The sequence below is a fragment of the Salmo salar genome, chromosome 02 (genome assembly GCF_965601325.2).
Source record: "Salmo salar chromosome 02, fSalSal1, whole genome shotgun sequence".
NCBI classification, from domain to species: Eukaryota; Metazoa; Chordata; class Actinopteri; order Salmoniformes; family Salmonidae; genus Salmo; species Salmo salar.
The window spans coordinates 89,898,522-89,923,745 of NC_138292.1; the positions used below are offsets into that span (position 1 = coordinate 89,898,522).

At 43.4% G+C, this 25,224-nt stretch overlaps 1 long non-coding RNA gene across 2 annotated transcripts; it reads left to right on the top strand.

The window, feature by feature from the left end:
- Positions 1-3: 3 nt before the first annotated feature.
- LOC145864059 (uncharacterized) lies at positions 4-20,096 on the top strand. 2 transcript variants are annotated; one of them, XR_014382632.1, is made up of 2 exons: positions 4-659; positions 19,588-20,096. It is a non-coding gene; the product is annotated as an uncharacterized LOC145864059 (long non-coding RNA). The 2 variants fall into 2 exon arrangements; XR_014382631.1 differs by lacking the exon at positions 19,588-20,096 and adding an exon at positions 15,609-19,004.
- The last annotated feature ends 5,128 nt before the right edge of the window (positions 20,097-25,224 follow it).

Sequence of the window (25,224 nt, forward strand, 5' to 3'; positions counted from 1 at the left end):
GCGGTCTGGGAATTTAATGCAATGCTGTTGGTGTGACGTATAATGTAGTGGACGGAACGCTTCTTTCAACAGCAGCTTGCTAGACAAAATAGCCGAACCAATAAAGCTCTTTAGACGCTTTAGTGTATATTAGCCACTGTGTTTTAAACCCACTTCTGTCGTCTAGTTAGTTATCCGATTTAATTTCATATTTACAGTGGTGTTGTTACTAGTCAGCTAGCGGGCTGGTTAAGTTAGCATTAGCCTAGCTAGCTAACATCCCCGACCATGAGCTCACTAAGCTACTCTCCTCCTGCTAAAGAAGAGGTCTGCTGGACGGAGAAAGAAGCTCTTGTGAAAGAGGGGGAGGAAGAGAAGGATGTTACAATACAAAAACAGGTAGAGGGTGAGGCTGTTACAGTGAAAGAAGAAGAGAAAAACGTTTCAGTGAAAGACGGGGAAGACCCGTTCAGAGTGAAAGAGGTGGAGGATGTTACTGAAAGAAGAGGAAGACGCGTTCAGAGTGGAGGCGGCTGCAGTTTTTGGAGTGAAAGAGGAGGAGGAGATGACTGTCACATCGAAGAAGGAAGAAGAGGAAACTGGATATCTGGGCTCGGTTTCCCAAGGGCATCATAAGGCGTCCAATGGTTCTAATGATGAACGTGCCCTGATTAACACTAGTAAGTACTGTCTTAAAAACAGAGGCACAAACTGCAGTTGTTTAACTGATGTGTTCAAGGGGAAATCTGCAATTGCTACATCCATATTTTACTTTAAATGTATTTAATTATAGCCATTGGTTCTTGAAGAATATAACACATGCCTCATGAGCTTAGTTCAACTGTTGTACCCCATCAGAACCCCTAATAAGCTTTTTTTACTCCAATGTTTAGAAACAATGTAAATCAACACTGTATAGCCTAAACATGGTTAAAACTATAATGTTGATATCATGGATGGTCAGTCCTTGCATCCATAGGTCTGTCTTTGAATTTGAAACTACTTACATTTCTCCAGCCCCATCCATCATCTTATTACCAAAACAGTGGTGGAATTACAGCTTTGTTATTGTTTGGACTGCAGATTGGTTGATTGATTGTGTGGCTTTTTTAAAGGGGCAACCTAGTTTTTAAACAGAAACAAAATGGCTGCCCAGAGACTTGAGCTGTGTTCGAATAGTCATACTAACCATACTATATATTATGTTTATTTGTCATAGTATGGATATAGTTAGCATGCCAAAGGTTCCCAGATGTTGTACTACAGTCGCTAAAATACGAAGTATACATGCAGAGGACACTATTTCTGTGTTTTTAGGGCCCAAAATGCAATTCTTCACGAAATGGGTGTGGCTTCAACTATTTTCAGATTAGAAGAAAATGGCGGAAAATATGCAGCCAAAGTCCGACGAGAGAGCGGATACAAGTGAATTCATTGCTTTAACTAATTATGACAAATGTTAAGAAAATGTTGAGCAATGTAATGACTTTTCAAATAAGTTACGTTACACATTACGTTAGCTACGCTATCCTTACAAACCGCATAGCGTATCTTCACAGCAGTATGTACCAGTATGTCAGCTAGCTACCTAACATTAGTTGGCTACTGTCAAAGGAATTTTCTATCCCAATGATAATAATTAACAGTCAATAAGCCTTGACTAATTCCCAAGGTTTGTAAGACAATGGGTTAATAATTAGGCAAGGACTCAGCTTTCTGCAAAAGGTTCATTCAGCTTTATTCAGAGAACGTTCTGAGGTCAAAAAAACAAAGACATTTATTTTATAGTTCCCTCCCTGCTAACGCACATACATTTTCACAAACACTAGATATATGAAACACTCCTCGGATTTCTCACAACCGGTAATCACTATCCAGCGCTGTCTGTGCTCTCCCCCCGAGATTACAGAAACCTTGGAGGTACCTCCCGGTTTTCTCCAAAGTCTCTCCAACTTTCTAGGTCGGGTAAAACAGATGCCTACTGTTCTCTTATCTCCCTGCTAAAACCACACACACACACATTTTGTCCTGGCCCTCTACTAGACCTTATGTGACTAACCATTCAGTACCTTAATTATTCATTATCCATGCTACATAACTACTAATTCATAATGGATTATTGATTCATTTACCTTTATTAGATAATTCTCTTATCAGCTACTTATACATCAAACTTGCCAGTATATTAACTATATTCTAACTAACTACCCAACTTGACTTGATTATTAACGTCATTCTTAGCCAAGGGGTCGTGTGCATTCTCAATGGAAATTGTTCATTTGGGTGCGTTCATAAATTCGCTCTGGCTCTCTACTCCGATTTCAGAGCACTCTTGTCTGAGTACCAGAGCGCAGAATAACTGATGAATTTACTGACGCTCAACACCCGTTGAATATGGCCGGTGTCAGTAAACGTCTGCAAAAAACTCAAATTAAATTGTTGCCAGCAGCACAGTTATTCACCAACGTTCTGGATAACATGAAAACCGCCTAACCAGCTCTGCTAGGGCAAATAAAATGGTAAGAGTGAGGTTCTCTCTCATTTGTGTCTAGCAAGGTATCCAACCTTAGCCAGTTAGCTTGGGTGCTTTACTGTCATTGTGAGGTCAGAACGCTTGGCTCGACCCTACTCCTCAGCCATATAGTATTTGTTTACAAACAGTGGCCTTATACATGCTCATGTTTTGGTTTCTGATGGGGTTATACAGTTGAAACATCGGGTTTCTGGGATAATGGTGTTGATGTGAGCCGTGGCCAGCCTTTCAAAGCACTTCATGGCTACAGACGTGAGTGCTACGGGTCGGTAGTCATTTAGGCAGGTTACCTTAGTGTTCTTGGGCACAGGGACTATGGTGGTCTGCTTAAAACATGTTGGTATTACAGACTCAGACAGGGAGTGGTTGAAAATATCAGTGAAGACACTTGCAGGTTGGTCAGCGCATGCTCGCAGTACACATCCTGGTAATCCGTCTGGCCCTGCGGCCTTGTGAATGTTGACCTGTTCAAAGGTCTTACTCACATCGGCTGCGTAGGGCGTGATCACACAGTCTTCTGGAACAGCTGGTGCTCTCATGCATTAGTGTTATTTGCCTTAGTTTATCTCATCTTGTAGGCTCGTGTCACTGGGCATCTATCGGATGTGCTTCCCTTTGTAGTCTGTAATGGTTTGCAAGCCCTGCCACATCCAACGAGTGTCAGAGCCTTTAATACGATTTGATCTTAGTCCTGTATTGACACTTTGCCTGTTTGATGGTTCGTCGGAGGGCATAGCGGGATTTCTTATAAGCTTCCGGGTTAGAGTCCCGGTCCTTGAAAGCGGCAGCTCTAGCCTTTAGCTCAGTGCGGATGTTGCCTGTAATCCATGGCTTCTGGTTGGGGTATGTACGTACGGTCACTGTGGGGACAAGGATAGAATTATGGTCAGATTTGCCAAATGGGGGGGAGAGCTTTGTATGTGTCTCTGTGTGTGGAGTAAAGGTGGTCCTGAGTTGTTTTCCCTCTGGTTGCACATTTAACATGCTGATAGAAATTTGGTAAAACGGATTTAAGTTTCCTTGCATTAAATTCCCCAGCTACTAGGAACACTGCTCTGGGTGAGCGTTTTCCTGTTTGTTTTTGGCGGAATACAGCCCATTCAATGCGGTCTTAGTGCCAGCCTCAGTCTGTGGTGGTATGTAAACAGCTACGAAAAATACAGATAAACTTTCTAGGTAGATTGTGTGGTCTACAGCTTATCATGAGATACTCTACCTCAGGCGAGCAATAGCTCGAGACTTCCTTAGATATCGTGCACCAGCTGTTATTTACAAAATACATAGTGCGCCGTCCCTTGTCTTACCAGACGCCGCTGTTCTATCCTGCCTGTGCAGCGTATAACCAGCCAGCTGTATGTTGATAATGTCATCGTTTAGTCTTCCGCGTAGGTCATCGATTTTATTTTCCAAAGATTGCACGTTTGCTAGCAGAATGGAAGGAAGTGGGGGTTTATTCAATCACCTACGAATTCTCAGAAGGCAGCCTGTCCTTTGGCCCCTATTTCTCCACCTTCGCTTCACGCAATTGACGGGGATCTGGGCCTGTTCCCGAGAAAGCAGTATATCGTTCACGTCGGACTCGTTAAAGGAAAAAAAGGATTCTGCGCCACGTTGGATCCAACCTCCCTAAACAAAATTATGTTTATAATGTGTTATTGTCTACTTGATTTCCAGTAGGGTCTCGTTAGTCTGTTTGAACACAGAGATACTTAGCTCATAATGTGTAGAGAATTGTTCCTTGATGTATAAGCTATTGTTCAACACACAGAGCTATTTTCCTTTATTCAGAACATTTAGAATGACAACACATTACAGAGTAACCTAGTGGGATTATTCACAAAATTATCTGGTGATCAGTTTATGAAATGTCATGACAAATACATTTTAGTTTCCTTGTTTCACCTGAAATATTAAATTAGTCCTAGGTCTATGTTGTTGTTAGGTGAAGTTATGGGTCCTACAGTAGGTCAATCAATCAAATGTTTTTATAAAGCCCTTTTTACATCAGCTGATGTCATAAAGTGCTATACAGAAATCCAGCCTAAAAACTCCCTAGAAAGGCAGGAACCTAGGAAGAAACCTAGAGAGGAACCAGGCAATGAGGGGTGGCCAGTCCTCTTCTGGCTGTGCCGGGATGAGATTATAACAGTACATGGCCAAGATGTTCAAACGTTCATAGATGACCAGCAGGGTCAAATAATAATAATATCACAGTGGTTGTAGAGGGTGCAACAGGTCAGCACCTCAGTAGTAAATGTCAGTTGGCTTTTCATAGCTGAGCATTCAGAGTTAGAGACCGCAGGTGCGGTAGAGAGAGAGTTGAAAACAGTAGGTCCGGGACAAGGTAGCACGTCCGGTGAACAGGTCAGGGTTCCATAGCCGCAGGCAGAACAGTTGAAACTGGAGCAGCAGCACAACCAGGTGGACTGGGGACAGCAAGGAGTCATCAGGACAGGTATGTCTATGTTGTTAGGTGAAGTTATGGGTCAATTTGGCATACACAAAGTGTACAAACACTCATTGTAAGGCCGATGGAAAAGCTAGCCGAAGAGCATTTTACTTTTTGAAGAATAAAGCAGTTGATTTGCGACAATAACACAAACATTATATTAAGCAGGAGATTCAAACGAGCCTTACAATTATAATCCAAAGTTGTAATATTCAGAACACATTGTGTAAAAACCAGAACCTTCGTCCAAAACTAGCGGTTTCCTCATTAACGTTGTCGGGGTAGGTTCCTTGTCCCTCTTTGGCTTTTTTTTGTTGTACCTTTATAACAAGTCAGTTAAGTACAAATTCTTATTTTCAATGACGGCCTAGGAACAGTGGGTTAACTGCCTTGTTCAGGGGCAGAACAACAGATTTTGTACCTTGTCAGCTCAGGGATTCCAACTTGCAACCTTTCGGTTACAAGTCCAACGCTCTAACCACTACGCTGACGCCCCAGCTTATTGGTGAAATCAGCAGTCAGACAATATCTTCTTTAAGTAAACCAATCAAACCTTTATTTAATGTAATTGCAGACAGATGTTGACAACAGGAACATAAGGCATGTTTCTGAGTAAGTTCTGCTCCCCACCTAAAGGCCCAGCTGATTTTATACATGTGATCACTCCCTAGTGGTATGATCACCTATGTCAATGTATGTGTGTATCAATAAGCTGAGGTTACTTTATAAGGCAACCTAGTACAGTAGCTTCTCTGAATTTCTTAGAATTGTAAACTGTCACACAAGATCAAACTGTCAAAACCAGACAGTGGTTACTTCTCTTTATCTAGTTTCAGTCTGACTCAGACCCAGCCTGCAGCTCACTCTCACAACAGCCAGAGCTTAACCACAAAGACTAATATAGATGGCTAGTGCAACGTATAGTGGCAGAGTTTAGGCACATAGCAACAGTATCTTCTTATAAGGCCTGCAGCAAAACATATGGATCTTAAAGTCCCCTTAATCAATAATGGAGAGGGTCTTTGGGACCCACCCCCTACATTCCCCCCTCTGAGACTAATACGTCTCACAGGTTCAATCATAATATTCTCCTCTGAAATCAAACAGAGTTGGCAAAACCCCAGGATCCATTTGATCCCAGGGATGGCTTGCTAAAGGGAGAAACAACTCCTGAGGTTCCTGGAATGGTGGTGGGGTGAGTCTGTCTATACTCCCATTCCTCCTGAGTCCTGGAATGGTGGTGGGGTGAGTCTGTCTATACTCCCATTCTTCCTGAGTCCTGGAATGGTGGTGGGGTGAGTCTGTCTATATTCCCATTCCTCCTGAGTCCTGGAATGGTGGTGGGGTGAGTCTGTCTATACTCCCATTCCTCCTGAGTCCTGGAATGGTGGTGGGGTGAGTCTGTCTATACTCCCATTCCTCCTGAGTCCTGGAATGGTGGTGGGGTGAGTCTGTCTATATTCCCATTCCTCCTGAGGTTCCTGGGAAGAACCTCATGAGTTGGATGGACAATGGGATTAAGAGAAACCAGAAATGCACCAGTCTCACCTTCAGCATAATTTGCATCAGCTTCCAACAACACCATCACTCCAGCATGTTCCAGCGCAGTTATAGTCATTCTCTTCCAAATACAAACAGTAGCCAAAATCACCAATCCCACTACAAGTACAGGAGTAAACAATGAAAACAAAGTCAACATAACTTTCCCTATTACAGTTCCAAATTTAGCATTAAACCAGTCACCAATTTTGTCAAAGACAGATTTTTGAGAGAGTTTTACTAAGATCAGCGATCGGATCCATTTTGGCAGTCATATTCTCAGGAGTCAGGGAGGAGCAGAACACAATTATCAGGATCAATAATACCTAGTACGTTACAGTGTCCTCCTTCCTTCTCCAAAAGATCATCTAAAGCCAACTCTTGGCAGCCGACGACAGCTTTCAGATTTTGGACATCTAATGAGAGTTGGCTAAATCCTGGGATCGTTAAACTCATACGGGCCTGTAAACAATAGGTTCAATTATTCACCCACTTTCCCAGGACAGCCACACCCCAGGAGGGTATGACTGACATACCAAAAATCTCCCCCGGGCGTAGGACATGACCATAGTCTTCCTGATTGTCTGGGATGAGTCGTTTGTTACGCTTCAGTTCCCCAGAGTTGGTTTTACCTGTCTCATTGATCAGGTCGGTGACCGGAATTCTTAACATGTACATTTCTGTTCTCCCCAAATAACAACATCCCCCCCCATCCAGGAGGTAAAGTGAGGTATCCCCTGTCACTGCATACCCACATCCATCCAAAAGGTGCTCCCATGCCTTCCTCCATCCTGGAAAAGTTTACACCTGTCACCTGTTGCATTACCCATGTGCCAGATGTGTTCCCCTTTAATCCTATGTATGTCACTGCTTTCACCCATTTATTATTGTCCACATCCTCGTCCACAAAGGGAACCAGTAGGATTTGGAGAGCAATAAATACCCTGCATGTGTTTCTATGGTTGTGATTTTCTTGTTTCACAACCATAGTGTGTGATGGTGTCCTCGACATCTGATGACTCTTCTGGTTCTGTGGCTGAACCCTCTGTTGGTTCTTCTGGCCTTTGGTCTCGGCCCTCTGGCTGTGGTCTTCCCCGTTTCTCCTCTGGCTGTGGTCTTCCCCGTTTCTCCTCTGGCTGTGGTCTTCCCCGTTTCTCCTCTGGCTGTGGTCTTCCCCGTTTCTCCTCTGGCTGTGGTCTTCCCCGTTTCTCCTCTGGCTGTGGTCTTCCCCGTTTCTCCTCTGGCTGTGGTCTTCCCCGTTTCTCCTCTGGCTGTGGTCTTCCCCGTTTCTCCTCTGGCTGTGGTCTTCCCCGTTTCTCCTCTGGCTCCTCCTCATCGGTGGATCTCAGCCTCTTTTGTTGCCATGGTCACCTGGAAGGGTCCCATCCATCTTGGCTGGTTCCATTTTCTCTTATGGACCCGTAGTTTCACCCAGTCTCCAACGTTTATTGTAAGCTCGTCAGGGTCTTCACCTGGGGGAACCTCGTTTGCTTTGCTAGTGTGAGAGTGGAGAAAACTTACAGCAGAGGTTAGTTCCTTCATGTACTCAAGATGGTCACACAGTGTCTCAGTTATTTCTATCTGTCGGTCAGTCATAGGTCTCACCCCTGGGGTGTTCATTGGTCATCTTGTTAACATCTCATAAGGTGTACACCCAATACCTTTGTTAAGGCTGCTGCACATTTTCATGAGGGCAAGGGGCAAGCATTCCACCCAGCTCATTTTTGTGTAATGACAGGCTTTTGCAAGCCCCCCTTTGATCATTTAATTAACCCTCTCTGTAATCCCGTTACTCCACGGGTGATAGATGGACACAAACCTCTGGTCAACACTCATCATTTTGGCCACTTGGGCAACCACATCTCCTATGAGATGGGTCCCATTGTCTGCAGACAAACCTCAGGCACTCCGAACCGGAGTATAATTTCCCTAACTAGCAATTTTGCAACTGTACGCGCAACGCAGTTGGTAGTGGGATGGTTCCACCCACCTGGTAAACCTGTCAATTATCACCAGGCAGTATCTCTTTCTTTCTTTTCACTCTATCATGTCTATGAAGTCCATAGCAAGGTGGACAAAAGGTCCTTTTGGAGGGGAACTTCCCTGATTGCAGTGGAGTTCCCTTGTCTGTTTTTAATAGGTGTGTCTGTGGTATTAGTCACCTCTCCTGCTCTCTAAACCCCACTATGCTGAATCTGAGTAGACAGTAAGGGCCTTCCCTTCCCCCAATTCACAAGCTGTGTTCAGAGCTAATAAATGTGCTGTGATAAATGTTCTGGTAGGGGCCGTATAACCTCAATGTCACCTCCCACATCTACTACAGCTGATCCTACATATCTTCCCTGTGCTTTGATCTATATAAGTAGAACCATCAACAAACAGCACCATGTCAGAGTCAAGCAGAGGTTCATCAAACAAGTCTTTGTCCAGTACACATTCCTGGGCTGTCCCCATGTCCCTGTTATTGTTCCTTCATTGTTGATTCTGAGGGAAATAACAACTGTTGGTGTTGTGATTTCCCATTGGCCACGGCTCTTCTCTGTCATTAACTTGTCCTCCTTGTCCATAGGGCATAAGTGGCCCCAGGGAGCATATTCAGCTCCGGCCGAGTGGTACTGTGGCTGAGTTTCCTCTTCCTCTGCCAGACCCAAAGTTTCCTCTGCCCTTATTGTAACCTCTTCCTCTTTCATTTCCCCCACACTGCGAACTCGCATGCCCCAAATGCCCACAGGTCCAGCATTGAGTGTTGTTCCAGTCATGCAGGGCTCTGGCGGGCCCACCTCCTCTTCCAGTCCATGGTTGAGGGTCACCATAAGGTTGAGTGGTGAAAAGCACATACCCTGCAGGCACCAGGTTCACGGGTGTGACTGATGTGACTGTGGGGGGAGCTGCAGGCTGTGGTTGTGGTGAGCCTGTAGAAACAACTTTGAGCAGCCATCATATTGTGAGAAAAACCACCACTTCCTGTCTGGATCTGTGCAAGCTGGGCCTTCTTCAGTGCTGTGTCTAGTCCTCCTTGTCTTGCTCTCTGAGAAGATTCCATGCAGGAAGTGCCCTGTCTGACAATTTGTTGTCCTTCTGTTGCATCTCTCTCGAAATTACAGAATCTGTGCTGTTACGTGACACTTTCTAAGGCTTCCATTGGCTCTCTAAAGCCTTTAGAAAGTGGAATGACGCGTCTCCTGTCTCTGGGCAAAGTACAGCAGCAGAGTTTGTAAGTGGCCTGCCTGGGGACAGTGACACTGGAGAGCGCGTTCACGAGACTTCGGCATTTTTTTCTTTCTCTCTTTGAATGAATAAAACGTTGTCCGGTTGGAATATTATCGCTATTTTACGAGAAAAATTTTAACCTGTTGGGGCTAGGGGGCAGTATTTTCACGGCCGGATGAAAAACGTACCCAATTTAAACAGGTTACTACTCTGGCCCAGAAAATAGAATATGTATATTATTAGTAGATTTGGATAGAAAACACTCTGAAGTTTCTAAAACTGTTTGAATGGTGTCTGAGTATAACAGAACTCATATGGCAGGCAAAAAAACTGAGAGAAATTGAATCAGGAAGTGGGAGAAATTAGAAATGTGCACTGCTCAAAAAAATAAAGGGAACACTTAACAGATTTAGTTTAATATATACGGCGTTGTTGTTGTTAGTCAGCTAGCGGGCTGGTTAAGTTAGCATTAGCCTAGCTAGCTAACATCCGCGACCATGAGTTCACTAAGCTACTCTCCTCCTGCTAAAGAAGAAGAGGATATCACAGTAAAACAAGAAGTAGAGGGTGAGGCCGTTACTGTGAAAGAAGAGGAAGACGCGTTCAGAGTGAAAGAGGAGGAGGATGTTACAGTAAAAGGAGAGGAGGATGCAGTTTTTGGAGTGAAAGATGATGAAGAGGAGATGACTGTTACATAGGAGGAGGAAGAAGAGGAGGAAACTGGATATCTGGGCTCGGTTTCACAAACGCATCTTAAGGCATCCAATGGTTCTAACGGTGAACTTAGCCATAAGATGGTTTTGAGAAACCGTTCCCTGATTAACACTAGTAAGTACTGTCTTTAAAAACAGAGGCACAAACTCTGCAGTTGTTGAACTAATGTTTGGTGTTAAAGCGGAAATCTGCAATTGCTACATCAATATTTGGACTTTAAATTATTTGTTTATAGTCATTGATTCTTGAAGAATATAACACATGCTTCATGAGTTTAGTTCAACTATTGTTCCCCATCAGAACCCCAAATATTTTTTTTTTACTCCAATGTTTAGAAACAATGTAAACCAACACTGTATAGCCTCAACATGGTTAAAACTATAATGTAGATAGTATAATGTTGATGGATGGTCAGTCCTTGCATCCATAGGTCTGTCTATGAATTTGAGACTAGTTACATTTCTCCAACCCCATCATCATCATCATCTTATAACCAAAACAGTGGTGTAATTACAGATTTGTTATTGTTTGAACTGCAGATTGCTGGGTTGTGTGGGTTTTTTAAACAGTAACAAAATGGCTGCCCAGAGACTTGGTTTGGTCAACAGCTGAGGGATGGAAGGAGAAGTGTAACCACTCTCAAATTCATAGAGAAAGCTGTTGTAGAAACCGTAACTCAACACCTAGAGACCTCGTCAAGAAGTTCAGACATCTTGGCATAACAGTTATAAGGTGTTTGCTTGACAGTCGCTGGACCCAGGTTTGAGTTCAGCTCAGGGCTACCCCCCTGAATTCACTACACTACGAATACAAAGACTGGCCATCCATGATGTCATAATGATAGATTAACCAGGTTTCTAGGATATATAGTATATTCTAGAATTCATCCATGATGTCATAATGACAGTTTAACCAGGTTTCTAGGATATATAGTATATTCTAGAATTCATCCATGATGTCATAATGACAGTTTAACCAGGTTTCTAGGATATATAGTATATTCTAGAATTCATCCATGATGTCATAATGATAGATTAACCAGGTTTCTAGGATATATAGTATATTCTAGAATTGCCAGTGAAGATTTCCTGTGGAGGCAAATTATTAGAGCTGTTGATAAGTCATTGTATAATATTCAGTAAAAAAATGTTGTGCCATTACATTAAAGGCAAGACATACCTAGATTCAATTACATTCATGAATTGGTTTGAAACCTTTGTTTTAAACCCTTCTCAAAGTTGGTGCCTTGACGGATTTCTAAAAAAACGGTTTGTCATGAAACACTATTTTTTATAAATGTATTTAAATGTAACCTTTATTTAACTAGGCAAGTCAGTTAAGAACAAATTCTTATTTACAATGACTGCCTACCCCGGATGACGCTGGGCCAATTGTGCGCCGCCCTATGGGACTCCCAATCACGGCCGGTTGTGATAGAGCCTGGATTTGAACCAGGGTGTCTGTAGTGACGCCTAAAGCACTGATATGCAGTGTCCGCTGCGCTACTCGGGAGCCCCAAAATCATGTTCTAGTGCTGTCCCCAACTAAAATACATCTTGGTTAACCAAGAGTCATCTGTTCTTTCTACCAATCACCCCATGTGTTTTTATAAAATCTAAATGTACTGAACTTGTCTGATGCTTTAAGCACGCTGTTTGATTAAATAAATAAGACACACAAATGACTAGAGGGAGCCAGTCATCAACATGACCTGACCAGAGGGAGCCCCCCTTCCCCCTCTGCTGCTGGACTTCGTAAATTCTGCCGTTCTGCTCCTGAAATTTTCAGTAATCGACTACACCAGCAATCAGCAACCTTTTCCAGTTTGAGTGCCAATTTATCTGACCATTTCTACCAATCTGTGTGCCAGTTATGATTTTCAGATGCACATTTTCGTGGAAGAGTTTCATTTAATTTATAATAGTATCTCAAAATTATTGTCTGTGATTAATCTACATTCTATCTAAATCTAAATGAAAATTTTACAAATCTAAAAGTAACTTTTATTGCCATTGCCAACTATGTAAAAAAATAGCCTCCATAAAGCCAACAAATAAAAACATTGCATTCTGCATGTAGAAAATATCCTGATAAAAATAAATATCCTAAAAATCACATTGGCTGCACATTGGCCTGTCTACAACAAACTTGAAACATTGTATCAACTGGGTCAGCAAAACTCAGATAGCAAGCTTGCAACATTGTATTAAATATTCTAGGCCCTCAGTTTCCTACTCCAGTGAGTTCTGGACAGACACAGCTGTAGGCTATTTGTGCAAAGGATAAGAAGTAATCAGGTATTTTATGACATTTCCACTGGATCAGAGCATTACATTTTTCCCTTTTATGCTGAGTGGTTATCAAAAGGTGGAAATATTGCTGCTGGAAATATTTAACGAAAATACTTTGAGGAACTATTGTCATTTGCAATTGATTTTGATTACTTTGTTTACTTGCTGTTTGGGGTGAAGAAAAATTAGCTTTGAGAAGCTCCACAACTCATTAGTGGTGGTGCATTAAGACAATCAGAAATACTATCAGACATCCCCAAATGGGCACATTTATAGGCCTACATTTGCACACAGGCCAGGTAGACTAGTCCTACTTCTATATGCGTAATAAGGTGTGCGTCCTTACTCAACATTGACAGGAGTGTTTCAAACAAAGACAATGAATAAATTGGCAAAACTGACGCAAATTGCGGGGTCAGGTCTGGGTGGTCTGCCAGGGGCCGTTTCATTTAGTGTCCGTTTGGGTCGGCATGGGGAATGATTTTATTTTCCCATAGTATGTTGTACCGAAGTTGACCGACTGAAAGGGAACAGTATTTATAGTCATAACGTTACGCTTGTCATATGATGAACTTCAACTTAAATACGGGATCTTGCTATCCGACAGTTCTTTTGTATTCTGAAATGCACTCGAACTACGTATCATTTAGTGGCTCCTTATGTTACGCTGGGAAAACAGTTTTCGTGGGCACAGAAATACTAAATAATTTCAGAATTTGCTAAATCCAATGTTTTTTAACTGAGAGTCATCTTGTAATCCTAGATGGCGTAGCAGTAAGACGTGTTTGTTGTAAATGTTATGTTCTTTTCGTCTTTTTTGTATACATTGCAAAATATTTCACTCTTTTTCCATTTTTAAATTAAATATACCTTCCGGCAACACACTTCACCCAATGTGATACGGATCTGCTATATTTTAGACCTTATAGCTAGAACCTCCATCAGCAGCTAGCCATCAGAAGCTAATTAGCTACTAGCTATTTAGTCATTGTTAGCCACTGCTTTACCTTTTTAGCTCAGATACCAGCCGCTTTTTGCCTGGATAATACCTGCCAGTCTGCACAGCGCGATATCAACCCTGAGCATATCAGACTGTTTTTCTCCACTACATCACCGTATTCCTGCCGTAAGCTCTGGACCATTACACCAGATAATCGCAGCTAGCTAGCTGCTTCCTCGTGCTCCTAGATCTTAGTGCTGCTTTTGATACCATCGATCACCACATTCTTTTGGAGAGATTGGAAACCCAAATTGGTCTACATGGACAAGTTCTGGCCTTGTTTAGGTCTTATCTGTCGGAAAGACATCAGTTTGTCTCTGTGAATGGTTTGTCCTCTGACAAATCAACTGTACATTTCGGTGTTCCTCAAGGTTCCGTTTTAGGACCACTATTGTTTTCACTATATATTTTACCTCTTGGGGATGTCATTCGAAAACATAATGTTAAATTTCAATGCTATGCAGATGACACACAGCTGTACATTTCAATGAAACATGATGAAGCCCCAAAATTGCCCTCGCTAGAAGCCTGTGTCTCAGACATAAGGAAGTGGATGGCTGCAAACTTTCTACTTTTAAACTTGGACAAAACAGAGATGCTTGTTCTAGGTCCCAAGAAACAAAGAGATCTTCTGGTGAATCTGACAATTAATCTGGATGGTTGTACAGTCGTCTCAAATAAAACTGTGAAGGACCTCGGCGTTACTCTGGACCCTGATCTCTCTTTTGAAGAACATATCAAGACTGTTGAAAGGACAGCCTTTTTCCATCTACGTAACATTGCAAAAATCGGAAACTTTCTGTCCAAAAATGATGCAGAAAAATTAATCCATGCCTTTGTTACTTCTAGGTTGGACTACTGCAATGCTCTATTTTCCGGCTACCCGGATAAAGCACTAAATAAACTTCAGTTGGTGCTAAATACGGCTGCTAGAATCCTGACTAGAACCAAAACATTTTATCATATTACTCCAGTGCTAGCCTCCCTACACTGGCTTCCTGTTAAGGCAAGGGCTGATTTCAAGGTTTTACTGCTAACCTACAAAGCATTACATGGGCCTGCTCCTACCTATCTTTCCGATTTGGTCCTGCCGTACATACCTACACGTACGCTACGGTCACAAGACGCGGGCCTCCTAATTGTTCCTAGAATTTCTAAGCAAACAGCTGGAGGCAGGGCTTTCTCCTATAGAGCTCCATTTTTATGGAATAGTCTGCCTACCCATGTGAGAGACGCAGACTCAGTCTCAACCTTTAAGTCTTTACTGAAGACATCTCTTCAGTAGGTCCTATGATTAAGTGTAGTCTGGCCCAGGGGTGTGAAGGTGAACGGAAAGGCTGGAGCAACGAACCGCCCTTGCTGTCTCTGCCTGGCCGGTTCCCCCTCTTTCCACTGGGATTCTCTGCCTCTACCCCTATTACGGGGGCTGAGTCACTGGCTTACTGGTGTTCTTCCATGCCGTCCCTGGGAGGGGTGCGTCACTTGAGTGGGTTGAGTCACTGACGTGGTCTTCCTGTCTGGGTTGGCGCCCCCCCTTGGGCTGTGCCGTGGCGGAGATCTTTGTGGGCTATACTCGGCCTTGTCCTGGGATGGTGTGTTGGTGGTTGGAGATTTCCCTCCAGTGGTGTGGAGGCTGTGCTTTGGCAAAGTGGGTGGGGTTATATCCTACCTGTTTGGCCCTGTCCGGGGGTATCATCGGATGGGGCCACAGTGTCTCCTGACCCCTCCTGTCTCAGCCTCCAGTATTTATGCTGCAGTAGTTTATGTGTCGGGGGGCTAGGGTCAGTCTGTCACATCTGGAGTATTTCTCTTGTCTTTTCCGGTGTCCTGTGTGAATTTAAATATGCTCTCTCTAATTCTCCCTTTCTCGCTTTCTTTCTTTCTCTCTCTCAGAGGACCTGAGCCCTAGGACCATGCCTCAGGACTACCTGGCTTAATGACTCCTTGCTGTCCCCAGTTCACCTGGCCGTGCTGCTGCTCCAGTTCCAACTTTTCTGCCTGCAGCTATGGAACCCTGACCTGTTCACCGGATGTGCTACCTGTCCCAGACCTGCTGGAACCCTGACCTGTTCACCGGACGTGCTACCTGTCCCAGACCTGCTGTTTTCAACTCTCTAGAGACAGCAGGAGCGGTAGAGATACTCTCAAAGATCAGCTATGAAAAAGCCAACTGACACTTACTCTTGTGTTACTGACTTGTTGCACCCTCGACAACTACTATGATTATTATTGTTTGACCATGCTGGTCATTTATGAACATTTGAACATCTAGGCCATGTGCTGTTATAATCTCCACCCGGCCCAGCCAGAAGACGACTGGCCACCCCTCATAGCCTGGTTCCTCTCTAGGTTTCTTCCTAGGTTTTGGCCTTTCTAGGGAGTTTTTCCTAGCCACCGTGCTTCTACACCTGCATTGCTTGCTGTTTGGGGTTTTAGGCTGGGTTTCTGTACAGCACTTTGAGATATCAGCTGATGTAAGAAGGGCTATATAAATACATTTGATTTGATTTGTTACAGACCCCCCTTAGCTCCCAGCTGTGCCCTGGACACCATATGTGAATTGATTGATTCCCGTCTATCTTCAGAGTTCGTTCTGTTAGATGACCTAAACTGGGATATGCTGAACACCCCGGCCGTCCTACAATCCAAGCTAGATGCCCTCAATCTCACACAAATTATCAAGGAACCCACCAGGTACAACCCTAAATCCGTAAACATGGGCACCCTCATAGATATTATCCTGACCAACTTGCCCTCCAAATACACCTCTGGTCTGCTGTTTTCAATCAGGATCTCAGCGATCACTGCCTCATTGCCTGCATCCGTTATGGGTCCGCGGTCAAACGACCACCCCTCATCACTGTCAAATGCTCCCTAAAACACTTCTGCAAGCAGGCCTTTCTAATCGACCTAGCCCGGGTATCCTGGAAGGATATTGACCTCATCCCGTCAGTAGAGGATGCCTGGTTGTTCTTTAAAAGTAATTTCCTCACCACCTTAAATAAGCATGCCCCTTTCAAAAAATGTGGAACTAAGAACCGATATAGCCCCTGGTTCACTCCAGACCTGACTGCCCTCGACCAGCACAAAAACATCCTGTGGCGTACTGCACTAGCATCGAATAGTCCCCGCGATATGCAACTTTTCAGAGAAGTCAGGAACCAATACACACAGTCAGTTAGGAAAGAAAAGGCTAGCTTTAACAAACAGAAATTTGCATCCTGTAGCTCTAACTCCAAAAAGGTTTGGGACACTGTAAGGTCCATGGAGAATAAGAGCACCTCCTCCCAGCTGCCCACTGCACTGAGGCTAGGAAACACTGTCACCACCGATAACTCCACGATAATCAAGAATTTCAATTAGCATTTCTCTACGGCTGGCCATGCTTTCCTCCTGGCCCAAGCCTCCCCAGCTTCTCCTTCACACAAATCCAGATAGCTGATGTTCTGAAAGAGTTGCAAAACCTGGACCCCCTCTTTCTAAAATTATCCGCCGCCATTGTGGCAACCCCTATCACTAGTCTGTTCAACCTCTCTTTCGTATCGTCCGAGATTCCTAAAGATTGGAACGCTTCTGCGGTCATCCCCCTCTTCAAAGGAGGTGACACTCTAGACCCAAACTGTTACAGACCTATATCCATCCTGCCCTGCCTTTCTAAGTTAACATATCACTGACCATTTTGAATCCCACCGTACCTCCGCTGTGCAATCCAGTTTCCGAGCTGGTCACGGGTGCACCTCAGCCACGCTCAAGGTACTAAACGATATCATAACCGCCATCGATAAAAGACAGTACTGTGCAGCCGTCTTCATCAACCTGGCCAAGGCTTTCGACTCTGTCAATCACCGTATTCTTATCGGCAGACTCAACAGCCTTCGTTTCTCAAATGATTCCCTCGCCTGGTTCACCAACTTCTTCTCAAACAGAGTTCAGTGTTTCAAATCGGAGGGCCTGTTGTCTGGACCTCTGGTGGCAGTCTCTATGGAGGTACCACAGGTGTCAATTCTCACCCCAACTCTTTTCTCTGTTCAACGATGTTGTTCTTGCTGTGTGTGATTCCTTCATCCACCTCTACGCAGACGACACCATTCTGTATACATCTGGCCCTTCTTTGGACACTGTTAACAATCCTCCAAACGCGCTTCAATGCCATACAACACTCCACCCGTGGCCTCTAACTGCTCTTAAACGCTAGTAAAACTAAATGTATGCTCTTCAACCGATCACTACCCGCCCGTCCAGCATCACTACTCTGGACGTTTCTGACTTAGAATATGTGGACAACTATAAATACCTAGGTGTCTGGCTAGACTGTAAACTCTCCTTCCAGGCTAATATTAAGCATTTCCAATCCAAAATTTAATCTAGAATCGGCTTCCTATTTCGCAACAAAGCCTCTTTCACTCACGCTGCCAAACATACCCTCGTAAAACTGACTATCCTACTGATCCTTGACTTCGGCGATTTCATTTTCAAAATAACCTCCAACACTCTACTCAGCAAACTGGATGCAGTCTATCACAGTGCCATCCGTTTTGTCACCAAAGCCCCATATACCACCCACCACTGGAACCTGTATGCTCTCGTCGGCTGGCCCTCGCTACATATTTGTCGCCAAACCCACCGGGTCCAGGTCATCTATAAGTCTTTGCTAGGCCGCCTTCACTGACTGGTCACCATAGAAACACCCACCAATAGCACGCACTCCAGGAGTCACCCCCAAAGCCAACACCTACTTTGGCCGCATTTCCTTCCAGTTCTCTGCTACCAATGACTGGAACGAATTGCAAAAATCACTGAAGTTGGAGACTTATATCTCCCTCACTAACTTTAAGCATCAGCTATCTGAGCAGCTTACCGATCGCTGCAGCTGTACACAGCCCATCTGTAAATAGCCCATCCAACTGCCTACCTCATCCCCATGTTTTTATTTAGTTTTTCTGCTCTTTTGCACCCCAGTATTTCTACTTGCACATCATCATCTGCACATCTAAATGACGTAGAGTGTTAATTTGACTCCAGTGTTAATTTGTTCAATTGTAATTACTTCGCTACTATGGCCTATTTATTGCCTTACCTCCGTTCTCCATTTGCACACACTGTATATAGATTTTTCTATTGTGTTATTGACTGTACATTTGTTTATCCCACGTGTAACTATTGTTTTTGTCCCACTGCTTTGCTTTATCTTGGCCAGGTCGCAGTTGTAAATGAGAACTTGTTCTCGACTGGCCTACCTGGTTAAATAAAGGTGAAATAAAAAATAAAATCTTAACTTTATTGACAACACCCAAATGGATACTGTCATTAACGCGGTTCTTCAATAATTACACATAATTCATAATACTGTAGCAAACATTATATTAAGCGGGACATTCAAACGAGCCTTACAATTATAATCCAAAGTAGTGTGAAATGTACTCATAAGCAACCTGGAAAGTTTTCCCCTATTCACATTCAGAATACATTGTGAAAAACTAAAATCTTTGCTCACCATTTTTGCTCCAGGCAGATATAGTACATTCATAACTATCGGTTTCTGCAATCAAATTGCCCTCGTGCCGCAATTTTAGCAAACACAGAAAGGGGCCTATATTGGAGACCAAAAGTCATCTGGCACACTGCTTAGAGTTTCAACAACTTTAATAACTTATTTCTAGCCTACAATTATCGATGTTACTACTAATGTGAAAACAAGACAAAATATGACTATTCTTGCTCATTTTAAGACAATTGTCAAATAATTATAACGTTCATTACAGACGTCAATTGTTGTACAACATCATGGCATCGCTGTTGGCATCACCTTTTTACAGTGGATTACCGCTGTTGTGGGCCTTTAATCATCTGTCTGACTTTGTTGTTCACACAGGAGAGATACTTAACTATCGTAGATCCTCTGGGGAGCCTCAACAACCTCATGATGCTGACGAGGCAGAGAAGAGTGTCTCCAGATCAGAACACCTCAAGAAACACCTGCAGAGATCCACAGGGAAGAGAACTCACTGCTGCTCTGACTGTGGGAAAAGATTCACCTCATCAGGCATTAAAATTCATCAGAGAACACACACAGGAGAGAAATCTTATAGCTGTGATCAATGTGGGAAGCGTTTTACTACATCTAGCATTCTGACTCTACACAGGAGAGAAATCTTGTTGCTCTGGTCAATGTGGGAAGAGTTTTGGTCGATCTGACTCTACACCAGAGAATACATACAGGAGAGAAACCTTATAGCTGTACTCAATGTGGGAAGAGTTTTACTTTGCTTAACAGTCTGGTGTCACACCAGAGAACACACACAGGAGAGAAGTCTCTTAGCTGTGATCAATGTGGGGAGAGAGACACTGATAAAAGACACTGATAATAAACATCAGAAAATACATGGAGTTGTTTCATGATTTCAATGAAATAATTTCACAATGTAGAATGTTTTAACATTGTCACAATGTTGAACCCTAAACGTTTGCCCCCTGTTCTATTGATTTCAACATGATATGGATATTAGTCCCAGGGGGAAAATCCAGGCTCTGAATTGAGAGGGTACTATTTATGTGATTTAACAAAAAGTTACTAACAAGAAAAGAGTTGTGTTCCAATTACCACGTTGGTGACCCACTTGAATCAAAATGCAACACTTCAATATGTAGCGAGCTGTTTTCTACAAATTGTCTTCTAACCAGTGGTGTACACATTATTCCCAGATTCCGTGTGGTTTTTGAGAGTTTAGTTTTAACAGGACGTGCAAACTCATCTCCTGTCGTACAATTGATGTACAATTAAATTAAACACCACCCCCGGCTCTACCAGGGGCTTGAGGTGGTCTCCCACAGCTCTGCTTATGTCATGTTCTGTGGCCTTGCTGTTCCATTTCTTGACTGCCCCTGCAATAAATAAATCACTCCAAACTGCATTAGGTTCAGATCTACCAGGATGGGACTTTGACATAGTCTGGATGCAGTCAGGCCACCGAATATGCATTAGCAATGTAAAGAGATCAGGTGAATGAGTGGGGAAAAGTACTTTCTACACAAATGACCTTCATAATATCAAAGAACAAATGTGTGTGCCTGAGAGGAAATTAACTTTCATACAGCCCAAAGGGATGAGAAATTACAGCAATATCAGTGGACAATTTGCACTAATGTAAATAAACATAGATGATGGAACATATTCCCTTTTGCTGACGTGATGAACCGCTAAGGGGACATAAATATTTACCATCTAAACCATGCGTGACCTCTCACCTCTCTGGCTGTAGAAGTGTTCTTCCTAACCAGTCCCTCAACAGCTCTCTGACTGAGCTCCACCCTCACTGGGTCTTCAGAGGAGATTAAGGCTGAGGAGCAGTGGCGATTTCAGCATGTAAATCTTGGTGGGCAAACACAGCACTAAACAATACATTAATTGCACTATAACGGTGACAAACGGTGCCCACAGACTGTTAAGGCCTACATAAAGCTGTCCCAACAGCAGTCCCAACATCTTACCACTACAACACCTGTCTATCAGTGGATCCTTGTCTGGCAGTTCATTCAGCTTCATTTACTGACTTTAAAAGAACATAGCTAATATGGCTGACTTGCTTAAACAAATGTGGTTTCTACTGACAATTGAGATGTACAAACTATGGCATAAGGGGACGACAAGCGGATATGAGGCGATCCGTAATTTTGATTAAGATATTAATGAGCGAGCTAGGACCGACGTAGTCAATATAACTATTTTTTTAGCACTTTTGAAATGTACAGTGACAGAATTCAGAACATGGGCCGTTCTAACAATGTCCTCCCTGTACACCAAGTCAGAACCGTAGGATAAATAAAGGGGGCAAATAAGCAGACAATTAAAGTTTACAATATTCAACGATTACATTTCTCTAAAACAGGTTATAGGCTACATGTGCACCACCAAGTCAGAACAGTAGGAGAAATTAAGAGGGGAAAATAGACAAATTATTAGGGTGAGGCACATGGGCTACTAACATCTTACTACATGTTACGCACGCCTCTAGAAAGAGGGAACGCAACACCCTGCTACAACTCAACTCTCCTTGTTGTGAATAAGGTAGGGAAGTGTAGGTGTGAACAAGTATGACGAATAGGCAGAGAATACCGTTAACAGGGAATTTATTCCTTCACGTGGTAAGGTTTGGGAAAAAGGGGCTGGACGGAACCAAAGCAAAGAAAGTAAATATCAAAGCCCCCTCTCCTACCTTACCTGACTACCCACTACTTACCTATCTAGCACCACCTGGTGCACTAACCAAAATACAGGGGATGGTCCGCCCAGGTCTTTCCTAGTGTGCATAGACAGCAAACTACTACGGGTATATGTATGCCCGCGGGCCTCTTGCCTAAACACTCCCTAGGTGCCTTCCCCTTCCCCCCTGGGAACAAATGAAACAGAATTACACAAATGTAAGTCAATAATCAAAACACTGCATCCTATTGACACACACAACCAATCAGCTCCCTCAGCAACAACGGACACAGTACATACCAAAATTCTTGGAAACAACCAACATGCTATAACCCTCAGCCATTAGCCTTGTCTCTCAGCAATCATCTCCCTTCTGAGCAACAGAACTGGGGCTTATATAGCTTCAGAAGAAGTTAGTAATTGGAGACAGCTGCGTCCTGATGAGGGGGCGGGGTCAGCTCTCCAAACAATCAATGTTGATTGCCCAATCAGCTGCTCGTTGAGAACTTCAGGAATCCATCTCCTGAAATACATACATGATAATACACAAACCACAACAGAAACTGGGGAACGTAACACTACACAACATACACTTAGTATTACTTTCTTAGCTACAGTATACATATCTCTGGCATATTACATAATTTATGCAGCAGCATAGAATATATTATATGCAAGATATTTTTGGACTCACTGTGTTGTTCTGTGCTCACTTGAACAGGAAGGTGTCCTTCGTGGGCAAATTTTGTCATCAAAGTCTGTCATTCTCTGGATTTATGGTGATTTCAAGACAACTGGGAACTCGGGGGAAAAACAAGGTTGAATCCTGATGATGTCAGTGATCTTCAGGTCGTAGCTCTAGAAAGAGTCCCGAGTTCCGGATTTACAATTCCCAGTTGGATGACCGTTCAAAACTTATTTTCCCAGTCAGAGCTTGTTTTTTCCTGAGTTCCCAGTTGTCTTGAACTCACGTTTTCATAGTTCCTGAGTTAACAGTTGTTTTGAGCGTGGCACAAACAATGCTTCATTGACAATTCATTAAAATTGGGTTTGATTCACACCCTGCCAGTGTGCCAGGTGGAAATTGGGTTTAATTCAGACCCTGCCAGTGTACCAGGTGGACATTGGGTTTGATTCAGACCCTGTCAGTGTACCAGGTGGACATTGGGTTTGATTCAGACCCTGTCAGAGTACCAGGTGGACATTGGGTTTGATTCAGACCCTGTCAGTGTACCAGGTGGACATTGGGTTTGATTCAGACCCTGTCAGTGTACCAGGTGGACATTGGGTTTGATTCAGACCCTGTCAGTGTACCAGGTGGACATTGGGTTTGATTCAGACCCTGTCAGTGTACCAGGTGGACATTGGGTTTGATTCAGACTCTGCCAGTGTACCAGGTGGACATTGGGTTTGATTCAGACCCTGTCAGTGTACCAGGTGGACATTGGGTTTGATTCAGACCCTGTCAGTGTACCAGGTGGACATTGGGTTTGATTCAGACTCTGCCAGCATGGCCAGAAATATATTCCAAGGTCAGTAACTTATAACCACAGAACCACCCCAGACCGTTCATGCATGACTAAAAACACCTAAGTATTAGATTTACTGCCATGGTCTAGTATGTCACCGCCTCAGACATCATTCACAATGCTGGCTGAGGTACGAGTAAAACATGACATATTATTTCATAACCATTCACAATGCTGGCTGAGGTACGAGTAAAACATGACATATTATTTCCTAACCATTCACAATGCTGGCTGAGGTACGAGTAAAACATGACATATTATTTCCTAACCATTCACAATGCTGGCTGAGGTACGAGTAAAACATGACATATTATTCCCTAACCGAGAATAATTACAAGGATCATATTTCACAATCATTCCCACTGCTGATATTCACAGAGAATAATTACAAGGATCATATTTCTCAGCTGCATTGACCTGCAGACATCAGACACCACCTTTCCGTTATGCACATGTGACTGAAATGTAACCAATCACACAAATTACTGAGACAGCTTTGATGGCCCAATAAAAAAAACAGCAAGTTTCTACCAGCTAATGGGATAATTCCAGTGCAGTACATGTGTAAAGGGTGTAGACTCTACAAGGGTGTAGAGGGATAATTCCAGTGCAGTACATGTGTAGAGGGATAATTTCAGTGCAGTACATGTGTAGAGGGATACTGGAAATCAACCAATCCTCCATTGCTAATGCAATAGAAAGGTCAAATGCTTTATTATCTAAAATTGTAAAGTTCTGGGCGAGAGAGAGAAATAAAATGGTGCAGTTTGAGGCCATGTGGGAGGATGCAGGAGCTGGAGATGGAGGTGTGTTCTAGTGGGTCTGGACAGGTGTGATGTAGTTAATGGAGATGGAGGTGTGTTCTAGTGGGCAGGTGTGATGTAGTTAATGGAGATGGAGGTGTGTTCTAGTGGGTCTGGACAGGTGTGATGTAGTTAATGGAGATGGAGGTGTGTTCTAGTGGGTCTGGATAGGTGTGATGTAGTTAATGGAGATGGAGGTGTGTTCTAGTGGGTCTGGACAGGTGTGATGTAGTTAATTGAGATGGAGGTGTGTTCTATTGGGTCTGGACAGGTGTGATGTAGTTAATGGAGATGGAGGTGTGTTCTAGTAGGTCTGGACAGGTGTGATGTAGTTAATGGAGATGGAGGTGTGTTCTAGTGGGTCTGGGCAGGTGTGATGTAGTTAATGGAGATGGAGGTGTGTTCTAGCGGCATAGGCAAGATGCAGTAGATGGTATAGAGTACAGTATATACATATGAGATGAGTAATGTAGGGTAAGTAAACATTATATAATATAAAGTGGCTAGTGATAAATAGATTACATACATTTTTCCATTATTAAAGTGGCTGGAGTTGAGTCAGTATGTTGGCAGCAGCCACTCAATGTTAGTGATGGCTGTTTAACAGTCTGATGTCCTTGAGATAGAAGCTGTTTTTCAGTCTCTCGGTCCCAGCTTTGATGCACCTGTACTGACATCGCCTTCTGGATGATAGCGGGGTGAACAGGCAGTGGCTCGGGTGGTTGTTGTCCTTGATGATCTTTTTGGCCTTCCTGTGACATTGGGTGGTGTAGGTGTCCTGGAGAGCAGGTAGTTTGCACCCGGTGATGCGTTGTGCAGACCTCACTACCCTCTGGAGAGCCTTCCGGTTATGGGCGGAGCAGCTGCCGTACCAGGCGGTGATACAGCCCGACAGGATGCTCTCGATTGTGCATCTTGTAAAAGTTTGTGAGTGTTTTTGGTAACAAGCCGAATTTCTTCAGCCTCCTAAGGTTGAA